Source organism: Aquarana catesbeiana, linkage group LG01, assembly GCF_042186555.1.
Source record: "Aquarana catesbeiana isolate 2022-GZ linkage group LG01, ASM4218655v1, whole genome shotgun sequence".
In the NCBI taxonomy this organism is placed as follows: domain Eukaryota; kingdom Metazoa; phylum Chordata; class Amphibia; order Anura; family Ranidae; genus Aquarana; species Aquarana catesbeiana.
The window spans coordinates 829942544-829959713 of record NC_133324.1 but is presented as its reverse complement, the minus strand read 5'-3'; the positions used below and the strand labels follow the sequence as shown (position 1 = coordinate 829959713).

General features: G+C 40.4%; 1 protein-coding gene across 1 annotated transcript in view; it reads right to left on the bottom strand.

The window, feature by feature from the left end:
• GABRA2 (gamma-aminobutyric acid type A receptor subunit alpha2) overlaps positions 1 to 17170 on the bottom strand; it is a 309547-nt gene that overhangs the window by 42397 nt on the left and 249980 nt on the right. The gene's annotated exons all lie outside the window — the stretch shown is intronic.

Genomic DNA, 17170 nt, shown 5'->3' with positions numbered 1-17170 from the left:
AAAGAAAGACAGACAAACCATTATAACTCTTAAAAGTGTAGTCTTTAGAAAAATTGCAAAGAAAGCCAAGGTGTCAGTGAATACAGTTTCCTACACCATCAATAGGCACTTGGAAACTGGGGGAAACTCTAACATGAGGAGGTCTGGCAGACCCAATGCCACAACAGAATCAGAAGACAAGTTTCTGAGAGTCAAAAGTTTGCATGACAGGTGGCTCATAGGACAACTTCAAGCACAGCTTAACACTAATCAACGTAAGCAAGTCTCAGTTTCAACTGCGTACAGAAGACTTTGAGCTGCAGGTTTGACAGGTTAAGTGGCTGTAAGAAAGCCATTGCTAAGATAGCAAAATAAGAAAAAGAGGCTTGTTTGGGCCAACCAAAACTACTACCACAGCATTTTGCAGCACCATGCAGTACCATCTACAATACACCAAGTTGGTCAGCAAGATAATGACCCAAAACATACCTCCAGGCTTTGTCAGAGCTACCTTTGAAGAAAAGAAGTAGATAGGCTTCAAATCATGGAATGGCCAGCAAAATCTCCAGACTTAAACTCCATCTAGCTGATTTGGGGAGAACTGGACAGAATGGTGAAAGCAAAGCACCCTACAAGTGCAACACATTTGTAGAAACTTCTGCAACAGTGTTGGGAAGAACTTTCCGAACAATATTTGAATTCTGTGGTAGAAAGAATGCCACAGGTGTGTTCAACTATTATATCTGCAAAAGCTGGCTACTTTTGATGAGTCAAAAAATTTAGACTACATTTTGTTAAAGAAAACAATTCCATGTTTTCTTTTTTATGTCCAATTGCTTATTTGTTCTATGCTTTATTTTCAGAGTACACTGAAACATTAAACTGCATACATTTAAATAAAAACTTAAAAAACAGGGGTATTCAAGCACATTTGACCAGTAGTGAATATATAAGTATTCATCTGATCATGTCATATAGATATTTAAATAACATAAAAAATACATAAAGTGTGGTGAAAAAACAATAAAAATATAGCTGGGAGACAAAAAGCATTTTAATATGAATATGAATTTCTCTTTCTAATAAACATACCTAGAGACTTTCAATCAAGCAAAATCTGCTCATCTAATCAATGAATTGCCATTGATTCATTCATAATTTATTATATTTATAAAACAGCTGTCACACATGCATTTATATTTATGATAGTTTTCTACTTTGTGGTAAAAACACTGGATAGTAAAGCAGTTCATTTATTTAGGGCTTTTTTAACAGAAAATAAAATAAAATATGTATATATACAAAATTCTGACCTAGTGCTTTAATTATGCTATTTAACTTCTGGCACTGTGGAAAAAATACATAAGCATATATATAATATTCATGTATTCTTCTGGGTTCTAGGGCAAAAAAACAAGCAGTATACATATAAGTATATAAAATAATCCTTCAAACGTGTCAGTTCCACATTATCTATCTATACAGGGAGAGAGATTAATCAGCATGCACAGTATTCACTAATCTACACTCAAATAATAAATATATTTGTGTTCTTGGGTTTAGATACTCTTTGGGTATACCTTCCTAGTACCCATAAATGGTTGCATATGGTAAGAAATTATTAGTGACATTTAAACTTTCAAAATATTTCAAACACAATGACACCTCAATTATGACCAGCCTTAGCCACTAATAGAAGAGAGGCTGGATCAATTCTGACACTACTATTTTATACTGTACTATGTTTACCAAATTCCGACAATACCAAACCATAACATGTACACCACAGTTGTAAGGGGTGATTGAGAAGTTGCGAATGTCCTATTATTATTAACAAGTCTGACCATTCCTCTATAACTACTCATTACCAAGGTGGTTTCTTCCATGAACTTCTATTTACTAGGTGTTTTCTGTACTCTGTATGTTGGTCAATGAGCAACTAAGACTTGACTACATCTGAATTCTTTATACATTTTTTGTGTGATTATTAACATAACCCAACAGATGGAAAGGTGGTTGTAAATTTTAAATTTTTAATTAAAAGAATAAAAATGTTAAACAATGTGCTTACCTGCTCTGTACATGGTATTGCATGGTATGGCTTCTCCTTTTTTCTATGTGCCACCATAGGAAGTGGCTTCCTGAGGTGGCACACCAGCAGGCTCTCTCCCGAGCTGGGCTGTTTGTGCCCCCCATTCCCTCCTCAGAGGAATTGATTAATTTCAGCAACAGCCAATGGCTCTCGCTGTTATCTCTGAGCCTGTGATGAGAAAGAGAGAGAGACCATCACTGCTGCAGGTTGGTACAGCACTGGATCGATCCAGGACTCCGATAAATATAAAGGGAGGTGAGTGGGCAATAGAACTAATGGAACATTTTTTCCCCTAATGAGGGAATGCACTAAGGTAAAAAATGTATAACCTTTAGTACAACTTTAATAAATGAGCCAGTGAGAGAATATATTCAGATATAGCAGGAATGCAAAGGTAGCTATAAGTTGAGGTTGATGTATTTAAAATACTGTGGAAAGTAGGTTGATAATTGTCACTTATCTAGGATTAACCTAATTTCATCACACTTAAGGTGGAGAGTGTTATTTAATAGTGATGAGACTATCTGCTGTGCTGAAGCACTTTCTATCAGGACATGTGCAGCTGGCCAAAGAAGCCCCTGAATTGACTTTTAACCCCCCTGGCGGTATTCCCGAGTCTGGCTTGGAGTGGATTTTCAATACCAAAAGCGGTATCCCCGAGCCAGACTCGGAATCACATCGCAGGATCCATGTAGAGGATACTTACATAGTCCCCTGGATCCTGCGATGTCTCGCTCGATTCACAGTGCCGAGCTCCGTTCCCTACGAGCGTTGCGACGCACGGAGAGGGAGTTCGGCGCCAAATTCAAAAAGTGAAACACACAGTACAGATACAGTATACTGTAATCTTACAGATTACAGTACTGTATCAAATAATTACACATCCCCTTTTGTCCCTAGTGGTCTGTCCAGTGTCCTGCATGCAGTTTTATATTATAAATACTGTTCTTTCTGCCTGGAAACTGGAGATTGTCCATAGCAACCAAAACTGTCCCTTTACATCAAAAGTGGCTTTAGACCAGCTAGAAAACAGCGATAATAAATTAGAATCACTCGCAAATTGAGTGATAGTGATTTGTAGGGAAATCCGTCATCAAACACTAAAAGTAACGAAAGCGACAATTCTGCAACTGAGCAAATTTCAGTGTTTTTGATTTGATTACATTATTGAATAATTTTTATTATTATTATATTATTATTTGGTATAATTATTTATAGTTATTTATTATATTATAATTTTTTATTTCATTTTTCAAACTTTATCATACCCGGGATGTCTACTAGACTCTCGTTTGGACAGATTTAAGTGAATTATTCCTAAGAATTACAGGCCTATAATATAAAACGCCAAATTTCTGTGCAAAATAATTGTACCGCTTTCAGCACCTAAAATCTGAAATAATCATACTGCCAGGGAGGTTAAACCAGCTGAGGTCACTGGTCTACATCGATCACCCAGTTATGCCTGGTTTTATAGTAAAATCCAGAAGGGGGGAGAAATGCATTCTGGCCATCTTGTTGGGAACTTACCTATAATTATTGTTTAGCAATTGCGCTTCATCCTTAATTAGGAAATGGAAAAATACATCAGGTCTAGTAAATTCAAGTGGGCACTGTTACTGTGTTAGTACTTTTGATGATGCTGCCAGTGGAGTGATAGTGTCAGAGGTAGTAAATTATGAATTAGTTTGGGAGCAGAGATGGGGTGCATCCCCAGAATCAGGACACATTTGTCTACTAACCTGTTTAAAGCTGTTTGTAGAGAAGCCTTGAAACATTCCAAAACTCCAAATGTTTGACTGAACAGAAGTCATTTTCGAATTTCATACTGGCATATACTTACTTCCAGCAGCAAGCTACTGACCCAGAGATAAACAGTAAAAGGGCCAATTCACACATTGGAAAATTCAGGTAACCACTAGGATACACAGAATAGAGTTCTTTCTTCTGTGTCCTGTTCACACTGAAACGCAGCCGGGAGCTGCGCTGCAGTGATCTGCAATAAAAATGCAGACATGGTGCATTTTAGTGCACCACACTGGACAGGATCACATCACTGTACAGCAACACAGCACACTATGCTGCTGTACAGCAACATGAATGAAGTGTCACTTTTGTGTACTTTGAATAAAGTTTGTACAAACAAAAGGAAGCTGCCACAATGTAAACCACTGCAATTTACTGTGCCACAGCTGTCTGTTTATGTGTGAAGGGACACTAGATCTCAATGACATTTGAGTTCTTTGCTGTTTCACCTGCTTCTGATTTTCAGTCTATGACTGGCCAGTGTAAAAATCCACCTTAGTTCCACCCAAATTTGTTTTCCTTGGAATTTAAAGGAATAGTTCACCATTTGTAACATGTTACGTGTTACACCCATATTCATTGTGTGACATGTAACAGTTTCAAATGCACCGGCACCCAGTTGTGTCACCCATTCACTGTGTTCTGTGAATGGGAAAACTACAAAGTCCTACAGACTTTGCAATTGTTGGCTTTTAGGTCTCAATGAATTGTGAATTGAACTGAAATGCTGTGGTAGTTTATTCATGCTTCCTGTCACAGTGTAACTTCCTGGCCGTATTGGAGTTATGACCAGACAGATATACAGAGAGTCTGCAGGGATGTGGCATTACACCCACGATCTGCTGGTCATGGGTGCAATGCTTTACAGGTCTACTACAAAAAAAAAAAAAAAATGCATATTTTTTTAGATGCAAATATGCATTTATTATTTTCTATGTAAAGGTGAATTATCCTTTAATTTGTATCCTGAATACCATACTGCACAGAGCAATGACTTAGTGAATGCTTTCTACTGTCTGCAGAAGACTAATGATATAATTTGCCCCGTACAATATAGCTGAACTCCGGTCAGATATCAAAGGTACAAAATAATGCAGTCCTGTACTGTAATTATTAATACACTAGTAAATATATATTTTACAGTGAAGAAATATGAGTGACTTAGTCTGATTAGCCTTTGTATAACAGAGCTCAGACAGGGGTGAGAGAAGGAGCACAAGCAGCCAATCAGATGTGCTGCAGTACAAGGAGCATTATCATAGTTGGAGAAAGAAGATTGATGGAGAAATGAGCTTATTAATCTATTCACTTCTCTATTTATTGTCTAGGGAATTAGATGAAGCTCTGCTGGCTTCTATCATCCAATGTGCAAGCAAAAATATTTTTATTTTCTTTGAACGTGATTGGGTATTCTTTGCAAAGTGAATTTTTACCACATTCCTTAAAGCGGAGTTCCCCCCATTTAAAAGTCAGCAGCTACAAAACAGATACTGACCTGTCCATTGGTCCAGCGATGTGGCCGCCCGAAGCCTCGCTCTACTCCCCCTCCTCTCCATGGCGCTTACATTGCAAGTGTGGGCACCCAGCTGTGACAGCTTGCGGCGCGGAACCAGGAGAGGAAGTGGGAGCTGGGTACCTGTCAAAACCAGGTACCGCCTCCCCCTCCCCCCATATTTGGCATGTCAGGGGGTCACGCATACTTTAAGTGGAAGTTCCATTTTTGGGTGGAACTCCGCTTTAAACTAAATTAAAGTGAACTTGCCTTTAATAAAGCAACCCCTATGTGTGTATTTGGCTGTTTGCCTAAAATTCAACTTTAAGAGCTTGTGACAATAATTTATAAAAGGAAAATAGGCTGTTCACGTGGCAAGGGAATTTTTACTTTGTAAGAGAAAGGGAATTTTCCCCTAGCTTAGTGAATGTGGTGAAAATTCACTTAGCTAAGAATACCCAATCATGCAAAAAAAAAACTGTATTTTTGCTTGCACATGATTGGATGATGGAAGACAGTAGAGCATCACCTCATTCACTAAGGGAAAATTACTTTCAACGTAAACAGCCTAATAGCTGTCAATGAATTACCCCTTTGCCAAGGCAAAATCACTTGATTTAAACTTGAGAAGTGCTTCTAATGATGAAGGGTAGTTTTTATTATGATTGACATTAAAATTATTGTTGTGTGTTAGGAATTTATACATGAAGACAAACAGAAAGTTCCCAATAGACCACAATAAAGAACTACAAAAATTATCAGTTACCAAGCTAATATATGAAGCTAATATTTGGCATGATCTCCCTGAATTCATGTTCACAAAAATCAGTTCAATCATCATTATTTACAGAACACATAGAAGAGGTCTGTGCGTTCATTAAAGTTACAGCTTCATCTTTCAACTTTTTATATAAATCAAATCCATTAACATGTCTATGTATAGATGTCAGTACAAATCTGCTCATTGCATTTTTTTTTGGGGGGGGGGGGGTGGGGGGCGTATCTGTACTGAAGAGCTGGCAGTTAAGCAAAGCTTTTGATTATGAAATGTGTTTCTTATTTTCTATCTAATTTAAACAATGCTTTAGGCTGCTTTTAAATATGTAAAGTGTCTGTTATTTTTTCTTAACATGATCTCTACAGTACGTGTGATATGAAATAAACTGTGTGGATATTATTATTTATCCTGACACATCTCCCTGAGGGACAGCACTGGGACATCTCTACAGCTTTTCAAGAATACATTTCAATAAGCGAAACAAACACTTTTTTGCTTTTTCACTGCCTGGACAACATCTCCAATAACATTCAAAACATGGGAGGAATCTTAATGTGGGGTGAGAGATTTCATTTTCAACTTGAAGGAAACCTCTGGGACTTCCTATCAGTACAATCAGAGTAATATATAGCAATGCTGCATGCTTTAACAAGAAGAAAAAAACAAACAAACAAGACATAAAGAAAAAACCACCAGATGTGTACAATGTTGCAAACTCACTAAAATGCAAAGTTGCCCCTGAAAAAATTTGTTAGCCCAAGCACCAAACGTGAGGATTTTTTTAATAATAACCTTAATTTATAATGAAACAAGAAAAATAACCATTGACATATTCTGTAAGGTGGTGTCAACATTTTACCCATAACACCCATTAAGGATTTGAACTTGCTATAATAATAGCAGCTTGGAGTAACATTTAATTATTATTACTAATAATTATTAATTATTATTACTATATATAATTAGTCATATATACTACTTGCATCCAGCACATGGTACACTTGATGCCACGTTTCAGCATTTCTGTACAGTGATACATTGTGAAAAACTTGAATCACTTATGTTGTGAATAGACTTGAGGTGCAAGATATCGATTTACACATGTGCAGCTCAATGAGTAAAAAGAGGAACATGCCTCTGATAGAAGAAGGCAGTCACAAATAACATTTCTCTATAAAACATAAAATATGGAGGCTGCCTTGCTGACTTCTCAATCTGTAAATACTTGTTGATCATTGGCTGAACACAAACATTCAGTTTGTTTTGAAGCTTGCTGAGCCTATAAAGTTGGACACAGGTGAGTAGAAATTTGAACAAAATTTTTTGGGGAAAAAAGGTTCTAAGAAAGTTTGTTCTTTTTTCTAATCATTACTTTTTTTCCCCCTTTTATAGGTTGAACTCGATGGACTTGTGTCTTTTTTTTCACCTAACTATGTAACTATTACTTGTTCACTTTCTAACACATTGAGGAGATGTTTCCAAGCAGAAGGATGGAAATTTTTTCTCTAACAAATGAATTTCTAATGCCCCGTATACACGATCAGACATTGATCGGACATTCTGACAACGAGATCCCTTTGGGCTCCTTTTGCTAATCTTGTGTTAGTAAAAGTTTGGTGAGAGACGATTTGCGCTTTTTCAGACTCGTGGTTTTCAGATCGTTTTCTGCTGTTCAGTTTGTGCTTGTGGGTTTGTATCTGCTCTTCAGTGCGTGCAAGCAAGCTACGCGTGACTTTGTCATTGTGTTCTTGTTCGTTCGTTACTGTTTTTCAGTTACTTCGTTCTGAGCAGCCGACCGTTTTCTAGCCATGTTGCGTATACGTACTCCTCGTAGAGTTCGTGCTGTGCGGGGGCTTGGTGTTGGGGTCCTGACCTTGACACAAGTCCAGTCCATGAACAGGGTGGGGAGGAGTTCATGGACCAAGAATTGGTTGCTTCAGCATGACCAGTTCTGTGATATGCCTTTTCTCCGTGAGATCCGTGAGAATAATCCTGATGATTTCAGGATATTTCTCCGGATGACGGACCCTGCATTTCACCGTTTGTTGGCTTTGCTGACACCCTATATTAGCAGGCAGGATACCTGCATGAGGCAAACCATCACTCCGGAGCAGAGGCTCGTCGCCACCCTGCGGTACTTGGCGATGGGGAGAAGCCTGCAGGACTTGAAGTTCTCGACAGGCATCTCCCCCCAGGCTCTGGGAATCATTATCCCAGAGACCTGTTCTGCCATCATTCAGGTCCTGCAGAAGGAGTATATTAAGGTAAGATTTTTATCCTTTAATATCACATTTTATTGTATATAATGTTTGCTAATATATTGTATTTCTTTCCTCATTCCCTAATTACCATGATTGTAATATGCTGTGAATGTCCCCTTTGTCCTCATTCATGCTGGTTTTTAATTATTTTTTTTCTCCTTCATACATATTTGCCTTCACTTACCTCCCCAGAATGGTCTCCTGCCCTATATTCACCTCATGTAGTCACTTAACAATGTATTTTATCAGCTCCATAGTAGTACTTTACCCCAAACACCCCTAAAATGTTTTGAAATGTGATTGGTGCTTCAAATTCAGGCAGAGTGCCAGAGGCTTTTTTTGGGGGGTCCCCAAATCATTTTAAACCCTCCCTCCCCCCAACTGCTAAGTCAGCTGATACCAATTCTCTATCTATCCTCAATCATCTATCTGCTGACTTTGCCAAACCCATACACACTATACCCATCTCTTCTGTGCACAGATTTATGGATGAATTCCCCAAAGCATGTAGTGCAAGGGCCTGCCTGTATACTTTCAAATGGTACTGTTTAAAGTTTTGGTATCCTATTATTATCTTGATAGGTAATAGCAGAATGTCCAAATGTGCTAAAATGTGTACAGTGTGTATTTATATCTTTGTATTATGACACTTCTTACCTGTCCAGTGGGCTGCCAATAGTGTAACTAAGGAGGGGCTGTTCAAAGTAATACCCATTATTTAGGCATTCATCTCTCAATGAAGTGGAGAGGGTTACCTGTCCAAGAGCTCCCCCCCTATAATGTTAGAAATGGCCCATGGGGGGGGGGAATCTGATAGGTGTACCTTATACTTTGGTCTTTAAAAACTCCCTCAAATAAATGTTGTCTTGATGTTGGGCAAGAATGTTTGTGTCTAATCTGCTTTCCCTGTTTATGTGCAAAATGACTAATTTTTTTTGTTTTACTGCACAGTTTCCTTCTACGCCACAGGAATGGCAGACTGTGGCCTCCCACTTTGCCCAGCGGTGGGACTTTCCTAACTGCGGAGGGGCAATTGATGGGAAACACGTCCACATCATCCCACCACCCAACTTGGGGTCGTACTATTATAATTATAAGGGGTTCAATAGTATTGTGATGTTGGCGGTGGTGTCGGCTACTTATGAATTTCTGTATGTGGACATGGGGAAGAATGGACGGATGTCCGATGGTGGAGTCATCGCCCAGACGGAGTTCTACAGGCGTCTCCAGAATGGCAGCTTGGACTTGCCAACTCCAGAAGACAATGTGGAAGGACTCCCATTCGTCTTCGATGCGGATGAAGCGTTTGCGCTGGGGGACCATCTTATGCGGCCATTCCCAATGAGGACCCTCACCCTGGACCAGAGGGTTTTTAATTAACGGCTGGCCAGAGCCAGAAGAGTGGTGTAGAACATGTTTGGAATCATGGCCAGCCGGTTCCGCCTATTTCTTACACCCATACATATGGCGGAGTACAAACTGAATCACATTATCCTGGCGTGCTGTGTTCTACAGAACTTTTTACGGCAACATTCTGCCAACTATGCTGGCTCAGATGGGCCTGAGGCCAGAATTCAAAATGAACCAACCCTTACGGCGCTTGAAAGTGGCCGTCCTGGCTTGCCCCCCCTGAGTGCCTGTGATGTCCGGCTAAGATACCTTGAATTCTTTGCGGGTAGGGGGGCTATCAATATGCCAGACAATGTGTAAAACCTTTTTCAAATAAAAAAAAAGCAAATCTTTGGTGACATTTATTGCTTGTGTTTGTTTTAGCTGACCCTGACAGAAATGTGGTGAGTCCTGAAAATGGCGTGATTGTGTAGCCTTACAAAGCACTGTTGGGTGTTATTTACTAAAGGCAAAGACACTTTGCACTACAAGTGCAGTTGAAACTGCACTTGTAGTGCAAAGTGGATTTGCCCTTAGGAAATAACACCCATTGTCACAGAAAACAGCAATTAGAGCACCACAAAAGTGTTGTAGCGTTGAGACAATAATCCACACATTCTTGATCAACAATCTTTTTAATACCTGCACAATCACATGTGCATTTAGAAAAGGTTTTTAAAACAAACCAACATGTTTGTTGTATAACAATTTTTGGGGTCACATTAGAAAAAGTAGAAATGTCCATTTAAGATAAAACAGGCATGTTTAAAACCAACAAGAAAGACACAAATCTTGAACTTACAAAGTTCACATTTGGTAGAACTTGAAGGCAATATTAGACATGAGTATTTAGAAACTGTGTTTGATATTGCGTTCAGATGGGATGAAGTCACCCCCGGAAAAGCCAAATTTTGAAGATGCACACAAATAGCTGAATGTCAACATGTGCTAGCTGCCATCATGGGGGATCAAGGGACGCGTTTTGGGGGTGCAATCCCTTCCTCACAGCTACTTTATTATTGAGGAAGGGGTTGCACCCCCAAAACGCGTCCATTGATCTCCCGTGATGGCAGATAGCACATGTTGACACACTGTGTGCCTCTTCAAAATTTGGCTTTTCTACAATTTGACAAAAAATGTTAAAAAATTGTAGCACACCAAAAAACAAAGGGATTTGGAGGGGTTTTAAACTCTCCCCAAAACATCAATGATGTTCTTATTTTTTTGAAGAACATCATTGATGTTTTTCTTGATGTTTTCCAAGTCCCTATTACACCCCATGATCTCCCCGATCAGGATCTGTGCACTTTATGAGGTGAAAGGATCTGGATCCACAACATCACGATCACCTAAAAAGATAGAAACAAAAAAAAACATGTATTATAAATATGCCGGCATCCATCTCTTACCAGAGCCTGTGGTCGCAGACACTCAGCTGTTGTGGTGCCAATTTCCACTATGTCTTCCTCCTCCTGCTCTGTTTGTCTTGGTTGGATTTCCCCTTCTTCGTGAGGTGGGGGGTCTCTGGTCTCCTCGGATGAGGGGTGTCCTCCGAGTCTTGCTATACTTAGCACACAGATATTTGATGGCAGAACTATAAATATGAAACATTGTTAAAAATGGGGTACAATTTTTTTTGTGGCCAGAGTTCCAAGATGTAGCATTTTTCTTGTCCTTTGTCAAGCTTGAATACTTTACCTGTCTTGTACAAGCTTCACAGATGGAGACACCCCTATAGTATACACTGGAGTACCTTTGTGGGCCCCCTAATAAAAAGGGTGTTCTTGTGTCCCACACTAGTGCTCCAGCACCCAGATGTGAAAACTGCTGCTGAGTGTCCTCTCCTTACACAGAATCTAGTTTGCATTTCATTCTAGTTACCCAACCAAATTCGTTTCAGACAAGTAGGCCCTAAAAAATGTGGCCAAATGCATATGGACAAAATCATGGTGTTTTCTAGGCCAAACGAACAATGTTTGATACGAATAATGTGCCCATGAACATGAAAGTTGCTATTTTAAACTGAACAACAGTTAAGAAAAGCACATGGAGCAGCACGAACGTAATAAACATAAAAAGAATAGGAACACAGCACAACTACTTACTTTTTTGCAGCACTCTCCGGATCTTTCTGTACTGCTCGTGCTCTCTTAATTTGAGGTCCGACCACTGCTTCCTGAGCCGATCTTTCGATCGTCGTACCCCGAAATTCCGGTGCAGACTTTTGACCACTTTTGCCATGATCTTGGCCTTTCGGACATTGCGGTTGGGGTAAGGTCCATACTTCCCACCATAGTTGGCCCTCTTCATTATGTCGACCATCTCCAACATCTCCCCAAAGGACATATTTGAGGCCTTAAATCGTCTCCTTCTGGATCGGGACGTTTCAGGCTCTGGGCTTTCCTCCTCCTCGTTGGTGTAATTATCTGACACCTGCTGTGTCTCCGCCATGTGCTCTTCCCCCACTGCGACGAACGAGAATAGACTAGAAAGAACGTCAGGGGCGGGTGGAGTTTCACGCATGCGCAGTGTCTATAAAGCGTAACACGCGTGCGTAGTACGTACAATCTGTGAGCGGAGGAAGGAGTAATGGAGGCTCCGATCGTGATAGCGAAGGTAAGATTTAACATTGCGCCTATACTGCTTCTAGATTGAGGCCTTTATTTGCACAAGTTTAGAAGACTTTAGGCTGACATTAGGGTTTGTCTTGTGATGTGTCTTGCAGTAAAAATGGATATCTTGAAAGATAAGGGCTTTATGCCAATCTTCATTGATATGTTCAGGGAGCTGCCTTGTCTATGGCAGATAAACCACCCTGAATATAAGAACCAAACAAAGAGGAAGGCAGCGCTGGATAATTTGCAATTTGTAAAGTCGGTGATCCCCACAGCAGACATCATCTATTTGAAGGTTCTAATTGGTGGCCTGAGGAGCACTTATCTAAGGAAGCACAAGAAGGTCCAGGATTCCCAGAGATCAGGAGCTGCAGATGACATCTATGTCCCCAGGCTGTGGTACTATGAGAGACTGTATTTTCTGGCAGGTCAGATTGAACCCAGGCCAGCACTCTCCACTCTTTCTTCCACGCTTCCTTCCCCCTCAGCTGAGGCTTCTGACGCCCAACCTGGGCCTTCCAGGCAGCAACATGTGGAGGAGCCCAGATTGAGCCAGGTATAGCATTCCTCTAAATATTTCTGGTTGTCCAATCAATGATGTTAACTAGATGTTAGTTAGGAGTACTAATTTTTGATTGTGATTGAAGCAAAAACTAAAACCATGTCCCTTTTTCATACACAGGGAAGTCTCAGCCAGGAGGTGGCCGGGCCAAGCAGGCTGCCTGATATCCAGGTCCCTCCCCTACACCTTCAAAGACAAAGTGCCAGGAAGAAGAGTAACCTGGAGGAGGCTGCCATAGGCCTCTTTTGGAAGGCTACAGAGGCCCTGAGAACCCCCCACACTGTGGAGGAGGACTTTGCTGGCATAACTGCCTGCAAAATGATGCAGATGGAGGAGGGCCAATGAATCCTGTGTGAGTTCCTAATTTTGGAAGCTCTCAATAAGGGGCTGAGGGGCCAAATAACATGTGCAACCCACATTTGTGACCTCACACATGGTCCTCCTCCTCCTCCTCCAGGTCCTACTCCTCCTCCTGCCACATCTCCAACACCAGAGCCACAGCCGGGAAGGAATCGTGGAAGGAAGACCAGAGAGTGATGGCCCTGGGTTCAGCCTGGTCTGGCAAAATATGCAGCCTCTTGTAGTACCACAGCCTGGGGACACAGATGTCATCTGCTGCTTTGATCTCTGGGACTTCTGGACCAGACTGCACTCCCTTAGATATGGACTCCTCAGGCCACCAATTTTGCAGTAAAATAATTGATGTCTGCCCTGGGGGTCAAAGGCTTTGCCAATTTCTGCTGTTTATCCAGCGTTGCCTCCCTCTTTGGTTCTCAACCCTTAATGAAGGAATTTTTGATTCAATTATAGTCGCCTATGTGTGTTTTCCTTCAAAAAGGACAGTTTGTTTGTGAGGAGGCAGGTACATTTGTAAAAAAAAAATGTGAAATTAACAAGAGACACCAACACCAAGCAACCTCTTTGAGATTAAATAATACAAGATATCAATGGTGTTGTGGTAACTTGACACACAAAACACACACAAAAATATTATGGAGTAAAACACAAAAAAAAAACAATAAAAACACAGCCTTGAAAAAAATACAAATCCAAAAAAAAGACAAAAACAGCCTTGAAAAATAAAAAAAAAATTAATTAAAAAACAACCAAAAAGAAATTTGGTCAGATGTGACAAATCAAAATATATTGAGGGAATCCCGAAAAAGAATAAAGAAAGAAGTCTGTGTGAATATGAGCAGCAAAACTACTTAATTCTTCTCACATTATAAAGATGAACAGAGTGCGCTGTATTTAAAACATTGCAGCGTGACGAAAGTGCTGTATCCATTCCGAACACTCATTTTACCAGACCGAGCTGTTCCATCTCGGAATTTCTTCTGAGCATGCGTGGCACTTTGTGCATCGGAAACTGGCCACACATGGTCGGAATTGACGCGATCGGATTTTGTTGTCGGAAAATTTTATAGCCTGCTCTCAAACTTTGTGTGTCGGAAAATCCGATGGAAAATGTCCGATGGAGCCCACACACAGTCGGAATGTCCGGCAACACGCTCCGATCGCACATTTTCGGTCGGAAAATCCGACCGTGTGTATGGAGCATAATAGTGAATGTGATTTTCGTTCAGTAAAGTCCATTCATTCCAAAAAAATTGTTAAAGCAAACAGAATCTTTTTATTGACAAAAGAATATTTTAAGAATGTCCTGAGAATTTTTGTAAATTTTTCCTAAGACTTTTCTGAAGAATTTTTATTTGAAATCCCATCTATTTATGGCTGGCTTAACTCCTACAGATAGACACCACCTCTCTAGGTGAGTAACTTGGCCTTAACGTTCTTAGCGGTATTCCAGAGCGTGGCTCGGGGTGAATTTTCCATACCAAGAGCGGTAACCCCGAGCCACACTCAGGGCTGCATCGCAGTATCCAGGGAAAGTTACTTAACTTGTCCCCAGGATCCTGCGATGTCCCCCCGAAGTGTGCGGCGGCTGTGTCTTCCGCCCAAAGCTCTGTGTGTTGGGCTCCTTTCCCTGCTAGCGGCACGACACACGGGGATGGAGCCCGGTAGGAAATTCAAAAAGTGCAAAGAACAGAATACATACAGTACACTGTAATCTTACAGGTTACTTTACTGTATCAAATTATTTCACATCCCTTTTGTCCTTTGTGCTTTGTCCAGTGCCCTGCATGCCCTTTTATATTATATACTGTATACTGTTCTTTCTGCCTGGAAACTGGAGAATGTCCATAGCAACCAAAAAGCGTCCCTTTACATCAAAATCGGTTTTAGACCAGCTACAAAACAGCAATAGTAAAGTAGATCATTTGCAGAACTGAGCGATAGTGATTTGTGAGGAAATTCGTCATCAGACACCGAAAGTGACAAAAGCGACAATTCTGCAACTGAGCAAATTTCTGTGTTTTTGAGTTGATTACATTAATGAATACATTTTATTATTATTATATTATTATTTTTGTTAATTATTTATAGTTATTTTTTATATTATAATTTATGATTTTGTGTTTCAAAGTTTATTATATCTGCAATAGCAAGTGATACATTTACCAGCAGTAATGTAAACAAAGGGGCGGGGATGGTGGCTGACATTGCTTATCATTGATTACTTGGTCAATGGCCATGGCCATATGTGGTCAATGACATCAGCCATTATCCCCGCCCACTTGTTTGCTAACCAGCTGTCAGCCAAGAATATGTTATTTGGTGAAAAGTAGCAACAAGAACAGATTGTCCTTGGGTCTGCATGTTTTTTCTTTCAGTAGGCCATTGTTCATCATGATTGACAAGGATCTGAATTGCTGGATGATATGACTTGCATTGATGATAGATTTACATTGGGGACTTTTTTTCATAAAGGACTTTTTAAAGTGTGTGTTTTTTTTATTACTGTTTACATTTTTTTGTAATTAAGTTGGGGTAAACCTTGCTAATTCATGTAAGGGGGGCGGGGAGATATCTATGTGCCCTCTTGATTTTAAAAGGGACTTTTAGATTTTGATAAGCCCTCCACCTGCAGACCCCCAAACACCACCAGGCCAAGGTTGTGGAGAGGAGGCCTTTGTCCTCATTAACATAGGGGAAAAGGCACTTTGCCCCCTGTTGAAGGCATGTAACCTGGTGTTTAGATTTTGGAAGGGATCCCACAGTGTTATTTTTTGTTTTGGGTTTCACTTCAACATAACAGTCCCCTTTCAAGGATGTACTAACAGCCTCTTAAAAGAAAACAGAGCATGGGGACCCTTAGGCCCCTTTCACACCAGCAGACTGATCAGGTCCGCCTGTCCGTTTTTCAGGCAGACCTGATCAGACCACTCATTGTTCTCTATGGCGCGGCAGTTGTCAGCAGACATGTGTTCGCTGACACCCGCCGGCATCCGATCCAATTTGGTCCACTAAAAACAGACAGATGGGGATATGTTTGCCATCCATCTGGTGGACCACCCCATAGAGAACAGCGAGCTGTGTCCGTTTCTGCTCTGCATAGTGGAGTGGACGGGGACCTGTCATCTGCCTGCTCAGTGGGGATCAGCGATAGATCAGAGATATCACCCGCTAAGCAGGTGGATCCGCTTGATGGATTCCGCTCCATCTGAAAGGGGCCTTAAGGGTTTGGTATGTATTTTGGTGGTGGGGGGGGCATTTAATCAGGTAGACTTGGTGGGGGGGGGGCATGGCGTTATTTACATGAAAAAAAAAAACAAGCTGTCAGATAAATGTAATTTGCCAGCATTTTCAATATTTTTTTTCTTTGTAAATGTCACTTTTGTTGTAGTACATTGCATACATTGCACAGGTTTAGGACATCCTCCAAAAGTTATTTAATTGTGTATTTTTTAAAATTTCTCTTCAGGCATTATTAAAGAGCTGTTCCCCATCAATTTTTATTTTCCACATTTTTATTGCATTGGTATATGTCCCACATAGTGGTGTCTAGCTCCCCATATCCTTTTTTGACAATTCTTTGTCTATTAGCCTTGAAAATGGTCAGAACTGATTTTGACAATTCTTTGTCTATTAGCCTTGAAAATGGTCAGAACTGATTTTACTGATTGGGTGTCTATTGACCTCAAATGTGTTCAGATTAACATTCAGAACTTCAGCTCAGTTCAGGGAACCTCTGGGAAACTGAATTTAGCATTCAGCTCACCCCTACTTCTCACTGATAGTTTGGAAGATTAGGTGAAGTAGCAAAGCATACATGCCATGGAGTGGGGAAAATA